Source organism: Cryptomeria japonica, chromosome 7 (assembly GCF_030272615.1).
Source record: "Cryptomeria japonica chromosome 7, Sugi_1.0, whole genome shotgun sequence".
NCBI lineage: Eukaryota > Viridiplantae > Streptophyta > Pinopsida > Cupressales > Cupressaceae > Cryptomeria > Cryptomeria japonica.
The window spans coordinates 492,959,681-492,976,530 of NC_081411.1; positions in this window are offsets into that span (position 1 = coordinate 492,959,681).

Sequence of the window (16,850 nt, forward strand, 5' to 3'; positions counted from 1 at the left end):
ATCCTTTAGTAAGGTAGATCTAACTGATCTTGATACTCCTAACAGGGTAAGCTATCAGAAATAGCTAAATGTAGCTCTAACCGAGCATTCTTTATTATTGCAGTAGTGAAGTTGTGGGTGCCATCCCCACCGTATTTTTTTCTCTCTAACCAAGAGTTTCTGCGTGACCAAAATATATGTGTTATGGAGTGAATCATGTATGATTGTTATCTGTTGATTTTAGTTTTATTTTATGTTACTGCACTATTAAGTCTATGCATAACAGTAAGGTTATTATCAGGGAAAAGTTTTGAAGTACTGATTCACCCCTCCCCTCTCAGTACATTAGCTTTCTATATTGGGCCTAAAAATTGGTATCAGAGCTTCAATCTTGGAAAAGGGTTTAACTACCTAAAGAGAAAGATCTTAGCAATGGAAGGCTACAAATAATCTTGGAGGATTGTGCATCTTCAAGAAGAGCTGGATAATGCAAATCAAGTGATTGCAGACATGTAGAGGCAAATGCAAAAATCTCTGAAAGTAAGGAGAAGATTATCTGATGACTTGCAGGATTCCCAAGAGCTAGTGGAACAAATCGAGACATCATCTGAGAATAGTATATCTGAAGAGACTGAAGAAATGATTGGAAGGTTGAAAGAAAAGAACAAAGCATTAGCTGATCAACTAAAAGTAATGAAAAGAGAACATGAACATTTTAGTACACAAATGATTGAAAATCTAGATGCATTAAGGATAGCTGAGGATAAAGCAAGAGATCTACAAAGAGAGAAACAACAACTTGAAGCTCTAGTATCTGATAAGGATGATGAAATTATAAGGTTAACTGGTATTCAACAAAATATGACAGATCAACTAGGTTATGCACATCATGAAGCAATTATGAAGAATGATGAAAATCAATCATTGAAACTTGAAGTATCAAGGTTGACTGGTGAACTTGAAACAGAGAAGAAATCCAAAGAATCATTGGAGAAAAGTTATGAAGCATCAAAGATGTTGGATGAGCAATTGAATACAAGAAGACTCTACAAAGATGGAGGACTCGGTTACAAAGGAAAAGAATCAACTGAGAAAGGAATTCATACTACTGAGAGAGGAGAATCATCAAAACAAGCTGGAAAAAGGAATAACATCAAAAGGAAGAAGCCTAATTGCTACTACTGTGGAAATCAAGGTCATACTACCAACATATGCCAGATCAGAAAAGGTAAGCAATCGAATATCTCTAAGTCCAATGGATATTGTTACAATTGCAATAAATATGGTCACACACCTAATCAATGTAGGACAAAGTCTGTTAACAACTATCAGAAGGAAAAATTCAAAGGGTTTTGTAAAAACTGCAATAGATATGGACATAGTACCAAGAAGTGCTGGTTTAAGAAAAAGAACTACATGAAGTATCCACATCGAGCAAACATTGGAGGTTACCGAACTCACACAGATCCTTACCGATAATATGCAGTAGTACCATGGGATTACAATACAAGGATATGGTGCGAATGTTGTGGAAGATATAGACATATAAGTGCCAATTATTTTATAAGGTTTGGAATGAACAACCGAAGATCATGGAGAAATCCCTGTATGGCATGTTTTCATTGTCACAAAGCTGGACATTTAGTTGGAGATTGCAGAGATCAACCGAGAAAAGACACTGATGAGATAAAAGAAAAATTCAAGATGATTTGGAAAAAGAAAGAATTTATGTTTGATGAAGAAAACACCTTACCTACTGAGTTGGGTGCACCTATTTCAAATTAGTCAATGAAAGGTATGAAGGGACTGCATTCTTTAAAAGTTAAATCATAACAATTCCTATTTTATTATGTACAAAATTCAAAATCTTCATAGTTAAGATGCAATTAGTCAGTTTATATACTATACAGGAAATCTGTCAAGTTGGTGTATACAGGAAACCTGTCAAGTCGGTTAATAAAGCTAAGTTGGGTACTTGGTGAAAACAGAAAATGGAGTAAATCGGTAAAAGGTGAACCGAGTGCATTTAATATCTTGACCTAACTTGCACGGAGCCCGATGAGGTATTTTTAAGTACTTAAAAGTGTTTTCGTGGTCATTTTTATTCACCCAAGTTTTTGAGAAGAAGAACAGAGTGAATCAAAGTGATCAAACTTCATTCAAAGCGAATTTCAAGGTATTTACATCAATCTATGCACACTGTTTAGCTGGTTTTCGATCTGGTCAAATTGCTATTGTCTACCGAGTGTGAAGAGTCAGTCACTTGTAAAACCTAAGGATAACTTGTCAAATTTTACCTGAAATCTACCATGGCGCCCAAGATCCAAGACCCTGTAGTTGTCCAAAATGTGGAGAAGCCCTCACTGAAATATTCCCTAACTCCTAAAGTTGCCTCAGAACTGGATGATAAAACTGCATTTTCACTCATCCCAGATCGAGTCTTGTTAGTAGAAGATGTTAGATTCTTTACCAAATGCCATGTTGAGGAACTTGGTCATGTAGAGATTAGTGACACATATGATGAACTGTGCACTAATGGCAAACTGGATAGTAAGTTTGAGCACATCAAAATCAAGGGATTAACTGAAGCCCTAGTCTATCCTCGTGTATTCAAACCCCAGTGGGTTAAGTTTGTATTGAGTAGAGTACATGATGATTTCATGTGGCTACAAGAGCAACCGTTCAAGATCACGAAGGAAGTCATTCACCTGATCACTGGATATCCCATCTACGATCATGCTTGTGCACAGAAAATGATATCACAAAAGGAGCTAATCAGTCTAACTGGAGTAGAATCCGATTACCGAGGACTGAAATTGAATAATGTCACTGATGCTGAACTAAAATTTGCAATCAGAGTTATTGGTTACCGTTTCTTCCAATCTGCAAGGGAAAATAGTGTACCATGTGTTGCAGTGGACCTGGCCTACAAAATAGTGAAGAAGGGAATGAAAGTAGACTTATGTGAAGTGCTACTAAAGAACTTGTTTGAGAACTTGAACACAATAAGGAAGTTGAAGAAGAACAACTCGGCAAACACACTCAAGTTCAGTTCATTACTTGTATGTATGTTTTTCTATTTTGAGAAGTTCTTTCCCTCAGTCGATAAAGTAGTATAGGAGCTACACCGACCTATCACCCATCAGATCAATGAATACATCAAGAAGTTAGGAGATAACTTTAATGATATCATGGATGATTACTTCAGCAAATTCCAAGAAAAAATGCACAACAGGTATAGGATCCCACCACAGCTAGTCGAAAAATACAAAGACAATATATGTTTTGAAGTCGACATTGATTATTGCTAGGTAAATGCTATTGAACCAAGGACTCAATCATTGCAACCAATGGGTTATGAGATTGATTATGATATCACACAACAACAAATTAATGCCTATCTATCATTGCCAAGGCATGCAACTGAACTAAGGTATGGAACCTATGAAGAGGTGAAGGAGAAAGTAAAAATGATCATTGTAGTACCTAAGGCTACAAGAAAAGCTACAAAGATGATAAAGGCTTTATCTGAGAAATTCGGAGAAGGATCCTCCTCTACACCTATCAAAGGCAATCTTGCCATTACCGAAGAGGAGACAAAAGCTCAAGAGGCTGCAATAACATTGAGCACAGAGTTGCCAAAGGGAAAAGTTCTGAAAAGAAAGAAACAGGACATCACAAAGGCCCTACCGACTCCACCAACAAAGAAACCCAACACTAGAGCATCAACTGCATCACCAAGCAAGAAACAAAAGACTGTTGCCATTCCCAAGGTAACTAAGACTTACAAGAAATCAACTCAGAGATTCATTTTGGCAAAAGAGTTGAGTGATATAGAGTCTGATGATGCAAACAAATTCCAGATTGTGAAAAGTAAAAAGGTAAACATTCACAGTGTTGAAAACTTTTGTGCCAATCTCAAAGAATATGGTGGATTTGCAGGATTTGGATATGTTAAGTATGAGACTAGGAATAATGATGAGAAATGACAGATTGAAGAAGCTGTCATATGTACACTTCTGAAGTTTCGGTTAGCACCATTAGAACTAGCAAAGTCACTTCCGAGTGAACTCTACTCACATATTGATAACAGATGGAAATATGCAGTGGATTCAGAGAGACAAATAAGAGAAAGAAGTTTAGTCCATCTATTTCTTGACATGTCCATAGCTGAAATCAAGGAGCATTTGTCCACATACAATTCAAAATTTCTTGTGAAATAGAGAGCCTTAAAATTGATGAATGGGCTATACATTGATGTGGAAAATGAGACTAAAGCCAAGTGGCAGGAGATCTTCAAACAAAAGGATGTTGGTGAACAATCTCAAATTGAAATTGTTGATGTCACCGAGCAAGATCCAGATGTCACCGAGCAAGGTCTAGACCCTGTTGACACTATACAAATTGCTGAAGATGTAATGGATGAAGCAACATTGGAGCCGGAAATGATTGAAGGCACCACTTATGCAAAACTTGTCTCTAGTGAATCTGTCTTAGAACAAGTTCAGCCTTATCCACCAGTGAAGCCACCAATCTCAACCGAAGCTCCCAAGGATACCGAGCAAGTTACCGAAGGTAACAAATCTGAAGCTGCATAAGATACAAGTAATAAATCTGAAGCTACAATAGACACAACCAAAGATTAGAAGTCTCAAGCATAGACAAGCCCTACAACTATTACAACTGAGACCCCTAGAACCGAGCCACCCAAAGACACTGCAACTGCTACAAGAACAGACCAAAGTGTTGCATCTACTGAGCAACCTACCAAGGGTCATAAATCCTCACAAGCACTTGTCTTAGTGCCACAGACCAAAGGCAAAGAGAAGAAGGTGAGAAAGCATGGTTTTAAATTTAACTTATCTAAACTGATCGTGTTGCCCCATGTAGACATTTCCAAATTGAAAGGGCAAGCACTCACTAAATTTGGTGAACTATGCAAAGTAAAGGCTGAATAGGAGAAGCAACTGGCCATACAAAAAAAGAATAAAGTACTTCAGAAGGTTAGGACACTACTCACAAAAATGCTACCATCAGCAACAATGTCAACTGATGCAGCCATCCATATTCAGTTGGATGAACTCCTAAATCAGATTGAAACATCTGGAGTTGATGCATTTGAGTACTTAAGCAAGCTCAAGGATAAAGAGCTTATAGCAAAAATGATAGAGGAAGTTCAAAAATCAATTGCTGTTGGTGTGTGGGGGAAAAAGTGACACTAAGCAAACATGCCCTAATCTCACCTTCAATCACACATTTGTGGAATACGAAAGAGCCTAGAGGTATCACACAATTGGCTACTTCTTTTTGTGGAAGAGAGAGCCACGGGCTACCTATTAGGATTTCTATTCCTTTGTTGTAATTGAAAGATAAAATAATGCAAGTTCAATCCCTAACCCCAAAGAGCAAGTATGAACTAATAACAAGATTGCAGAATTGAACTTAAACAATGGAAAGATGTAAACACAAGGACAAGACAAGAATGCAAATGCGTACCCGGAGTTAAAATCTGACTAAAAATGTTCGGGACGGGGATGCAGGCGCCACTGTCCTGATTCTGCACCTGAAACTGCTGTTTTTGCACTTTGGAAAAGCTGTCAAAAAATGCTGAAAATGCTGTCTGTCAGGAGGACCAGGGCGCCCAGCGCCCCTGTCCCAGGGACCAGGGCGCCCCACACCCCTGTCCTGGTCTTTTGCTCTGAAATTTGGTGGGAAGGTCGGTCTCAGTCTGCTTCTCCCGGATCTGCAACCTGCGGCGTCGTCCGAGTCCCGAAACCTACACTTATATCTGAAAAGGTGTTTGGGCAGCTATATAGGGTTTTGCCTTAGTCAAACCCCCGCTTCGGTGATTTCCACCTCCACGAATAGCCAAGTTGTATTGTAAAATGTATTGTGTGTGCAGACCTAGTGTGTGTGCAAGGTCCTTAAATGCAAGTAAGCAAACTAGAGCAACCTAGAAAGTAAACCCTAATTGCTTGTAAATGATAATGTAAATGCTCTAAATCAAGATGCAAAGTGATCTAAAGCATGAATAAAGGATATATTGAAGCTTATGCAAAGACATGAAAACAACATGAAATCATACCCAACCCTCAAGGGAGGAGTACACGCCAATCTTCAGTCGGTAATCTCCTATTGTTCTTCAATGTCTTCCAAGCCCTAAATGAATGAAATTGATGAATGCTTGATAGAAGGATGTTGAATGTTGTTGAAGTCTTCAAGATCTGCTCTTTCACTGCATATGAGGTTCCTTCAAAGCCCAAAATCTGGATCCTTTCAAATGAAGAAAGAGAGCTCTTATATATGAAACCCTAGGTCGTAATTTCGATTTTTAGCCGACCTAGAGATTGAATATCCCGCCAATTTCTTGGGGTTAAGCTTTATTTTATGATTGGATCGCGCTCCTAAAATTTCGGGAAAAATGTCCGGGACCATGTTGCACTCCGAGCGCCATAGTCCCGACAACTTTTCACCAAATTTTCAGGGCCGCCGGATATGATGATTTTAGAGAGAATCCCGAAGTTACAGGTGATTTCGAGATGTTTTGACCCCCGAAATCAAGCCCCCAAGTTCGAAATAGGACCTAATTAGGGTTTTTGATTAAATGATGTATTGGAAGAATAAAATGAAAGGGGCACACTTTAATGAAAGGGGCCAACTTTATGATGTAGGAGATGATAAAATAGGACCTTAGACCTAATTAATTTTAATTAATTAGGTGCTAAAGGGGAAATGCAATGCAAAATACAAAATGCACCAAGGGGGGTGCTAAACTAGGTGTGAAATTGTACCACTCTAGCAAGTGCGTACAATTTACGACGCTACAGTTGGCAAGGTAAAACTTGTCAAATTCATTGCTGAGTTGTCCCCTCAACTCAAGCACATTCTATATTTATTCCAGAAATTGTGTACATTCTCTTTATTTATTAAAGATATAAAAATAAAACTAATGCCATTGAGAAAGAGATCACCGATCTCTCATCTAAGTTGACCATTGAACCTAATTTAGTTCAGAATTTTTACAAGAAGCTACAACAGCTCATGGCTCAACAGTTAGAACTGAGGAATGAAGAGCATAAAATTAGGATGGATATAATGACCCTTCAAACATTATTCCTTCCTCATCTCTCATCAGTACAGGAATAGCTCAACCGAGCTACAAGCTTGTCAACTACACAAGAGGGAAGCACTCTTGATGGCTTGATATCACTCTTATATGATATTCAAGCACAAAACTCCTTAATGTAAAGTCTCAAGGACTCACTCTTAGTCACCCTCACCGATGCCCGAACCAAGTATAAGACTATTTTTGATCAGTTACCACCTCCGGATGGAAATTAAGTTTTTAATGTTTGTTAAAAAGGGGGAGTAATATTATGATACTACAAAGAGGAAAGCCCAGCAAAGGGGGAGTAATTCTACACTTGGAGAGTAATACAATTTTGATAACACAATTTTGAGTATTGTATACAAGGGGAGTATACCGAGTAGAGTATACCGAGTAGAATATAAAGAGCACTCAGAACACACAACTACAGAACAGAACCAAACATGCAAAATTCAGAGTTATGTACAGAATAATGATAAGGGGAGTATATCTGCATATACTATTTTATTGACTATTGTACATATTGTCAAGTATAGTCATTTTGCAAGTATATAGTTTTTGAGTTATGACTTTGTAAGTAGTTTTTGTCAAACATCTCAACTAATGTCAAAAGGGGAGATTGTTACTACTTATCAAATTGCCATTAGTTTCTTATTCAAAGTCATACTATATATTCTAGTCGGTTAGTATTACCGAATCATGCAGTCGGTACACACAAAGAAGTCGGTATGAACAGTCTAGTCGGTTACAGAAGAAAGCAGTCACAGAACACAGTATTCACCGAGCTGATTATCGAGTAAAGTTTCATGGCTACCAAGTGGTAAAGTTAACTCACCGAGTTGATATTCACCGAGTGAAATGTTTTACCAGATACATTGAACCTGGACATGCACATGAAAACGTGTTACAAGATGAGGCACATCTAACCGTTTTTGCATTGGGAATTGCACTAGGAGATTGTGTATGATTACAAGGTCAATCTAACCAATGAGATATTTTGTTTAGTCATTCATTCGAAGAATCTTTTTGTAAGATCGAAGCAATGAATTAGATCACCACTGTAAGAGATTTATTTATATAGCATGATTCTAGGGTTAGACATAACATATACAACAAGAGATGTGAGATAATAGTGTGTATGCATGAAGGAAGACTATTACAGAGACACAGAGAGGTCACCGAGAAGGTTATCAGTGAACAGTCGAAGAACAGAGTAAACAAAAGGGTTTACCAAGTTTCATTATGGGTTACCGAGGTATGCTACAAGCTAGGTAATCTTATTCAGAGCACATAGAATCTGCTTTAGCATTTTAGATGTAAAGTTGCAGATATTTGTAATGATTTTATTGTAATATTTTGAAGTTGTAAGAAAAACCTTTAACAAGGTAAAAGACTCTAACTAGGTCTATAAATTGTAAATCCTTTAACTAGGTGCTACACTTATATAGTGTTGTAAAAATCCTTTAGTAAGGTAGATCTAACTGATCTTGATACTCCTAACAGGGTAAGCTATCAGAAATAGCTAAATGTAGCTCTAACCGAGCATTCTTTATTATCGTAGTAGTGAAGTTGTGGGTGCCATCCCCACCACAGTTTTTCTCTCTAACCAAGAGTTTCTGCGTGACCAAAATATATGTGTTATGGAGTGAATCATGTATGATTGTTATCTGTTGATTTTAGTTTTATTTTATGTTACTACACTATTAAGTCTATGAATAACAGTAAGGTTATTATTAGGGAAAGGTTTTGAATTATTGATTCACCCCTCCCCTCTCAGTACATTAGCTTTCTATATTGGGCCTAACAACACCTTATTTGGCACATCCTGGTGTCAAGAAGATGCATGCAGATGTTACACAAATATATCATTGGGCTGGAATGAAATGTGACATAGCTTATTTTATGTTGAAGTGTTTAGAATGTCAGCGGGTAAAGGTAGAGCATCAACACCCTACAGGGATTTTTTAGCCTAATTTGGTACCGGATTGGAAATGGGACATAATTTCCATGGATTTCATATTTGGGTTGCTTGTTTCTTCACGTTGTTATGATGTCATCATGGTCATTGTTGACTGATTAATGAAAGTTGATCATTTTGTTCCTATTCGATCTTCCTATACAACAACAGTGGTGGCATGAGTTTTCATGGAAGATGTGGTGAGGTTTCATGGGATTCCTAGGTGGATCATTTCAAATAGAGATCCTATCTTTACTTCATCATTGTGGACCTCACTTCAGCATGCTTTAGGGATCCAGTTGAACTTTAGTTCAACTTATCACCTAGAGACCAATGGTCAGACCGAGTGTGTGAATCAGATTTTGGAGGACATGCTTCGCATGTATGCTATGGACCAGTAGTCGCATTGGGAGGAATATCTATATCTTGTGGAGTTTTATTATAACAATAGATATTATAGCTCCATAGGTATGTCTTCCTTCTAGGCATTGTATGGTCATCCTTTCCGTACTCCTTTGAGTTATTGGTTAGAGGATAGGGTGCATATAGTACTGGATATGTTTCAAGAGATGGAGTAGTAGGTTGAGTAGAATCATGGGAATTTGGTGGCAGCATAGGATAGGTAGAAGAAGTATGTCGATGCTCACAGAGTGGATCATCCATTTTTTGTTGGCGACCGCATATTCTTAAGAGTGTGTCTGCGAAAGAGTCCGATCCATTATGGAAAGGGTTCTAAGTTGGTGCCTCATTTTGTTGGCCCTTTTGAGATCCTTGAGAGGATAGGACCTGTTGCCTACCGTCTTGCTTTGCTACCGAGTCTATCCCTCATCCACAATGTTTTTCATGTTTATGTTTTTAGACCTTATTATCCTGTTGTGACCCTTTTTCTTGATTGGAACACATTGTAGGTCGAGGACGGGCAACTTTCTATGGAGCCCGTGCACATTCTACAACATCGGGGTTTGACCCTCAGGGGTTGTACCATCGATTAGGTAAGGGTCCTATGGGACCCAAATGATGAGACCTTGACTACATGAGAGGATGCAACAAAGATGAGAGAGCTATACTCTTATCTTTTTTAGGCTTCCAGGAGTAAGCCTAGTTTTGGGGGGAGGATGTAGTACCCCTGCCTCGATCAAACTTTTTAGATACATGTTGTGACTACAGTTGCCTTTTTTAGTGGATATTAGTGGATACTTTATATTGTGATATTTTACTCAAACATTATACTATGATGTGTTATACTTTAATTTGAGTTTCAGTGTATGTTGTTCATGCAGTATTTCCTTATTGATAGTTAAATGTTATTTTATTGGATTACTGACATGGACCAACACATTTATTTTATGCGTGAGATGCGTTATGTACATGTTATCATGTTTGTAAATGTATGGGGTACGAGGAGATGATTTTCCTTCACTCACTTTGGTGAGACAGGGAACACTATGATTCTCCTTCACCAATGTGTCTACTGTGTTTGAACATATATATGTATGTGTGAATTGGTGATGCAGGATTTGCAAGTACAAGGTACTAACTTCACTTGGTCCCACAGTTCTGAGTGTACCTAAATAAATTGATGGAAGTGAAGGAGATATTCTTAAGGCCTTGAGTTTACCCTTAGCCTTGCTCGTCACTAAGCAGTGTCAGTCATCGGTCAACCGTCCCTCTTTGTTGGTATGCGGGTCATGTTTCTGTTTTGACTTGTTAATTGTGTGTTATTCATTTTAAATTTTTTTCTTGAAATAAATGATTAAGTGTGTTTTTTATGTTTTAATAGATTTATTGATTATTTTATTTGAATAGTTAAAATCAAATTGTTGAGTTAATTAGTAAAATGTTATATCATATGTTTTCAATTATTAAAAAGAAATAAAGTTATTTTACCTTTATGTATATTTATTGGGTAATTGATTTTCATGTTTTTTTTTTAAAAAGGGGGAAATGATTTCAAATTAGAAATTTAATGAAAAGTGTATTATTTTGGAAAAGAAATTAAAATTTTCTAATTTTCATTTTAAAAGTTTATTTGTGACCTAAAAGATATTTTGGGTGGAAATTTTTTATATAATGTAAAATTTTCCCCAAAAACATTCATTTTGCATTTTGGAAAATATTTTCTAGAGAAAAAACCTCTGTGTTTTGAGCTGGAGATTGTTGGAGAAAGAACTTGTTTGGTGATTTTTGGCTTGCTCTTCTTCAACCCTGTCTCCCTGGATAGCTAAACAGGTTGGTGAAAATTGGTTGTTAAATCTCTGTGGTTTCTTTTTGTTGAATGAAATTAGCAAGTAGTTAAATTAGTTTATGGTTATTTCCTTGTAGTTCATTTTGAAAATCTTTTCATTGTTGAATTTTAAGGGGTTATGCTACCAAAATTTTCAAATTTGGGGCAAACCTGGGAAGATTGGGAAAATGGAAAATTATTGGTTGTTAAATTAAATTGGAAACAACATCTCATACCCTATTGTTTTGTGTTTCCAAAACCCCTGTTGTTTTTTTTTTAAAAAGGATTTGAAATTTGCTAGGGTTTATTTTAATATTACTGGTTAAAAAGAAATATGCTAGGGATTTTATTTGTGGCTGGAAAAATTAATTTTATGAATATTTTAAACTTGTTAAAAAAAATAAAATATTTTTTTCTAGTTCTGTGTTTCTGGAATGAACTGGAATTTTTGTGTTTTTAAGAAAAATGTTATTAAAAAAAAATTTGATTGGAAAAATATTAAAAAAAAAAATATCGTAATTGGGGAGCGGATGGGGAGCCGTGGATCAACCCCATAGATGCCCCCTTCCCTACCATGAGCTGCAACACCACAAAGTGGAGCTGTAGGGCCATTGAGTGGGAGCTGCAACCCACTACGTGGGGGTGCAGAGCCACCATGTGGAGGCTGCAACCCACAGTGTGGGGCTGCAACACCCACATAATTGTGGGTTAAAAAGTGTTTTGTTTTAAAAAAATAAAAAAATAGTTTTTTATTTAATATTTAATTTATATATATATATATTTGTTTATGTGGAAAAATATATTTTGGGGAAATATACATTAGAATTTAGTATATATATATATATATATATATATATATATATATATATATATATATATATATATATATATATATATATATATATATATATATATATATATATATATGTATGTATGTATGTGTGGTTTTTAATTTATAGTGAAATGGTGATTTTTAAATGCTCCATTTCGAATCTTAGAAGAATTAGAAAACCTTGGTCAATTTGAGTTTTAAACGAAATGGAAAAATAATGTCATTTTAGATTAGCGAAGATGCTTGATTTAATTTATTGTATTAGCATTTAATTTTGAAACTACAAGTTGTAGTACCCCTCCTGGATTGAACTTATTAGACTCATATTTTACTATTGTTTACTTTCAGTGGATACATTACCATTATGTGTTATTCAAACTTATATGACACTATTTCATGCTTTATCTAGATATGAGATGCATAATTTATTTACAGTATTTTAGTACTTGTGATTGTGGTATTTTATGGATTATTGTTATGTACTGACACTTTACTTTATCTATGCAATGTGTAATTATATGTTGCGTGTCTATGAGTGTATTGGATGCGAGGGGATGATTTTCCTTCACTCACTCCGGTGAGACAAGGAATGTCACGATTCTCTTTCATTGGTGTGCGTGCCATGCATTCTATATTTGTATATATGTATATGTGATTCGATGATGCAGGTCATTGTAGGTACAAGTACCAGGTAGGTATGGGGTATCGTCTCCACTTGGCTTGACAGGTCTGAGCATGCCTTATTTGTCCGATGGGAGTGGAGGAGATAGTGGTTGACCCTAATTTTACCCCAGTTACACTTTTATAAGTGTTGTCAGTTGGTCGTCTTTTCTGTATGTTCGGCCTTCGAGTTTTGTTTGGTTGACTTTTTCAGAGTCTTTGTTTGGGTCTTCTTGGTTTGTGTGCCCTAGTAGATTAGATTAATTATGTGAGTTTATTGTGTGACTTTATAGTTAGCATATTTAATTTATGAATTATAATGTTTTAGTGATTATGAATTTAATTAATTAAGGGAAGTGATTAAATTTAGTTGCAAATTGCATTATATTAGAAATATAATTTTACTTAAATTTAGTAGAAAATAAATTAATTGCATTTATTGTTCTCTAGATTTTAAAAATAAAATTACTTTCCTTAATTAGTTTGCAAATTGCATTATTTTAGAAATATAATTTTATTTAAAATTTAATGGGAAAATAAATAAAATTAAATGCATTTATTGTTCTCTAGATTTTAAAAATAAATTAGAAATAAATAAAATCAAGTTAATTTACTTTCCTTAAATATTTTTTTTAGAAAGTTAACTAAATGGGCATGAGAAAAGAAAAAAAAGGAAGGAAAGTAATGATTTTTGGGAAATTGCATTTTCATTTGTTTTTGTAGGAATTAGAAAATAAAATAAAATCCTTTTAGTTTTAAAGATGGAATATTATATTTTAGAGAGGAAAATAATTTCAACCTAAAATGGTTTAGGTTATATATTTAAAAAAAATATTTTTGGGGGTTCACGAGAAGGAGGCAGCTGTCTGTAGGATGAAATTTCAAAAATTTCCTCGATGCATGTTGGAGAAGTAAGGATTTGGAAGGAAGGATTGGCGTGGATATCTGATTTTAGGAGCTCTTCCTCAAGATCTTCCAAGAAAGCTTTCCAAGGTTGGATAGCTTCTGCTTGGTTATTTATTTTTTATATTAGCTCAAGTATTTCTCCTTTCTCTGTAGTTTCTGGTCTGTATTGTAAAAGAAAAATATTTCTGATCGAGTCTTGCTTTTGTTTATGTTTAAATGTTTATTATTTCCTTTCTGTATTACCTAGCTTGATTTTATGAAATTGCAGGGGGTTATGCTAGCAAAATTTTGCCAGGTTTACCCTCCTTTGATTCAAATAAATTCTTCCTATGTGTGTGATTGTGTTCTTCCTATTTGTGAAAAGAAAATAAAATAGGGGATTTAGAAATCTAGGTTAAAATTTATTTCTTATGGTTTGTGTAAGAAGTTTTTCCTTGTTAAAGAAATTTGGGTTTTTTATCAATCTCATTTCCGTCTTAGAGTTTTAAATCTTTTGGCAAGATTTATTTGCCAGTAAATGTTATGGAAGAAATCTTAGCAAATTTTAGAAAAAATAAATATAAAATTATATTCTTGCTGTGTTTTATTAGACTATGTTGTCTCAGAGTGGAGAGAGAGATTTTATTGATCTTTGTTTTTGTATAAAAATTTAAATTGAATTTAAAAAAAGATATATATATATATATATATATAAAATTGAATTTAAAAAAAAAAATTTAATGGGGGAGGCAGTAGCCTACTACCCCATGGTAGCAGTGCTACTGTAAGGTAGCAGCTGCTACCCCACAATAGCAGTGCTACCATAAGGTAGCACCTGCTACCATATGGTAGCAGACTACCCTGCGGTTAGCCAGGGGCTACTGTAAACTCAAAGAAAAAAATGCCTTCCTTGCAAATTGTTATTTCATTTTTAATTTTTTTTATATGTTAACAATATATATATAGTTTTTCTCTTTAGCTTAATATGTTATTTTGGAGTATTAATATTTATTTTATTGGAAAATTAAATCTTCATTTTATAATATATATTTTAATTATGATATAATTATATGGTTTATATTCGAAGAATATATACTCATGTAATTATATTATATTATTATTTATAATTTTAATTTGGAATTTAATTTATGTATTTGTAAATTATTCTTGAACATAAGATTAGGGGGTTAATTTTAATGTGATTTAATATAGCCTTTTTGGACAAATGACAACATTGAATTTCTTTTATTAATATAGTTGTATTTTCTTTTTCTCTGGAATATCTTTAATTGCAAGTATTTTATGCTTTTGACTGTTAAAAGAAAAGATTGCCTGTATTAGGATCTTAGTGTAAATGGTATTTGTAGTCAAATCTTAATTTCATTGCAATTCTGGTTGAGTTGTCGTTATGTCGTATAATGGTTATACCCCTTGGTCAGGTGTTGTTGTGTAGACCTGTTGATGTGAGCCATTGTGTGTTTTATTCCAAATGGTAAATCCTAAGTTTATGATTTGTGTATCCTTCACCTGTAGTTTTTTAGGATTAGATATGGCTGTCAGTTTTTGCCATAGAGTTCTCATAGAGAGACGATTCCTGTTAGTGTCCTATGAGAGAGAGTGGCTTTTGAGCGGGGGCCGCACCCAAAGAGGATGGCAGGATAACCCCTCGAAAGTTAGTTAAGAAGTGATAACCTAATAATTGATTAGGGGGTGGGTAGTTAAAATATTTAATTAAGATAATGTGCCTCACACATGGTTGATTGCTTGTATAGGCTCAGGATGTGGGGAGAAGGCCTGGAATGGAAAACCTACCACCTTATCTTCATGAAGGGATTGGTAGGGTCTGCATGATGCTTAGATGGAGCTGGGGGTTCAGGAGAGGTTACCAAGATAACCCAGGATGTGGGCCGGGACCTATGGAGACCTACCTAGGGTAACCACCTTAAGCCATGAGATGACACTCTCTCCTTAGGATCACTAGTGCTTGTGAGTTGAGTCACATGGGTTTTGTGGAGTCATGTTGTACTATTGTACTTGTCTTGTTTTGCTTGCTTGAGGGTCTTCCGCTATCTCCCAACATGGTGGGGTGGTTCCACTTTGGGATCACATGGTCAGGTGGTAGTGTCACTTCCCATCAGATATCTGTGTTCATACCTTCATGCGAGGATCGACTTCACTGGTGTTTCTTAGTTCGTGACTCTTGTATCAGCTCATGTTCAAGATTATTGTATATTTGAGACCATGTGGTCATTGTATCAGTAAACTATGTAATCCTTGGCATTGTAACCTATGTATTCATTTGTATTATTGGAAGCCATGTAATTATTGAATATTGTAATCTTAATTAAATGGAATATATGTTATTTCAGTTATCTTTCTTCTTATGTGTAAATGAATCATTGAAATAAATATATTGTAACACTTTAAATCTTTCAAAGTAATCATCGTTGGTAACCCTTTAGGATGTCATTGTTAGACTTCCGCTTGTGTAATTAAACATGCAATGTTATAATTAATGCACTTTATCTTTAAATTTTTTTTTTTCACCTTTTAGTTGCCTAGATGTGTTGTTTCCCTATAGGGTTCTTGGTGGGGTATTACATTTGGTATTAGATCCCAAGTTTCAACACTGGGTTTGTAGTGAGCCCATTCAGCTTGACCTTTTTGCTTAGGTCTTAATGTTTGTGTTTCCCTTGTTTTATCGTTGCCGTAGATCTGAACCGTTTTCTCTTTTGTAGTGTTAAGTCATGGCTAGGAAAGCCAGGGGAGGTGGCCGTACGGGTGGTCATAATAGAGTTAAAGGTGGAGGACGTGGCCAAGGTTCTAACCATCATAGTCCTTCACCACCATCCATGCATGTGAGTGTCAAGCCGGAACAATCTGTTCATCAGGATTCACAACATGCAGGAGAGCAGGTTCCTGGAAGGGAAGAGCTAAGACAGATGTTTCAGGAGGTTCTGGCTAGGCCCCAGGCTTGAGGTTGATCATCCTATTCATGCTTAGGTTGAGGAGTCGCATCAGCAAGTTCTAGAGGAGAGAGAGAGAGAGATTACCTAGGAGGAGGGAGATCCCAGCTAACCGAGATCCAGCTCCCGTGGGTCACATAAAAGACTTGATGAGGTCCAACCCTCCCTTCTTTGATGGTAAAGGTATTGGTCTCGAGGTAGAGACCTGGCTTATCAGTTTGGATCAGTGTTTTTCTATG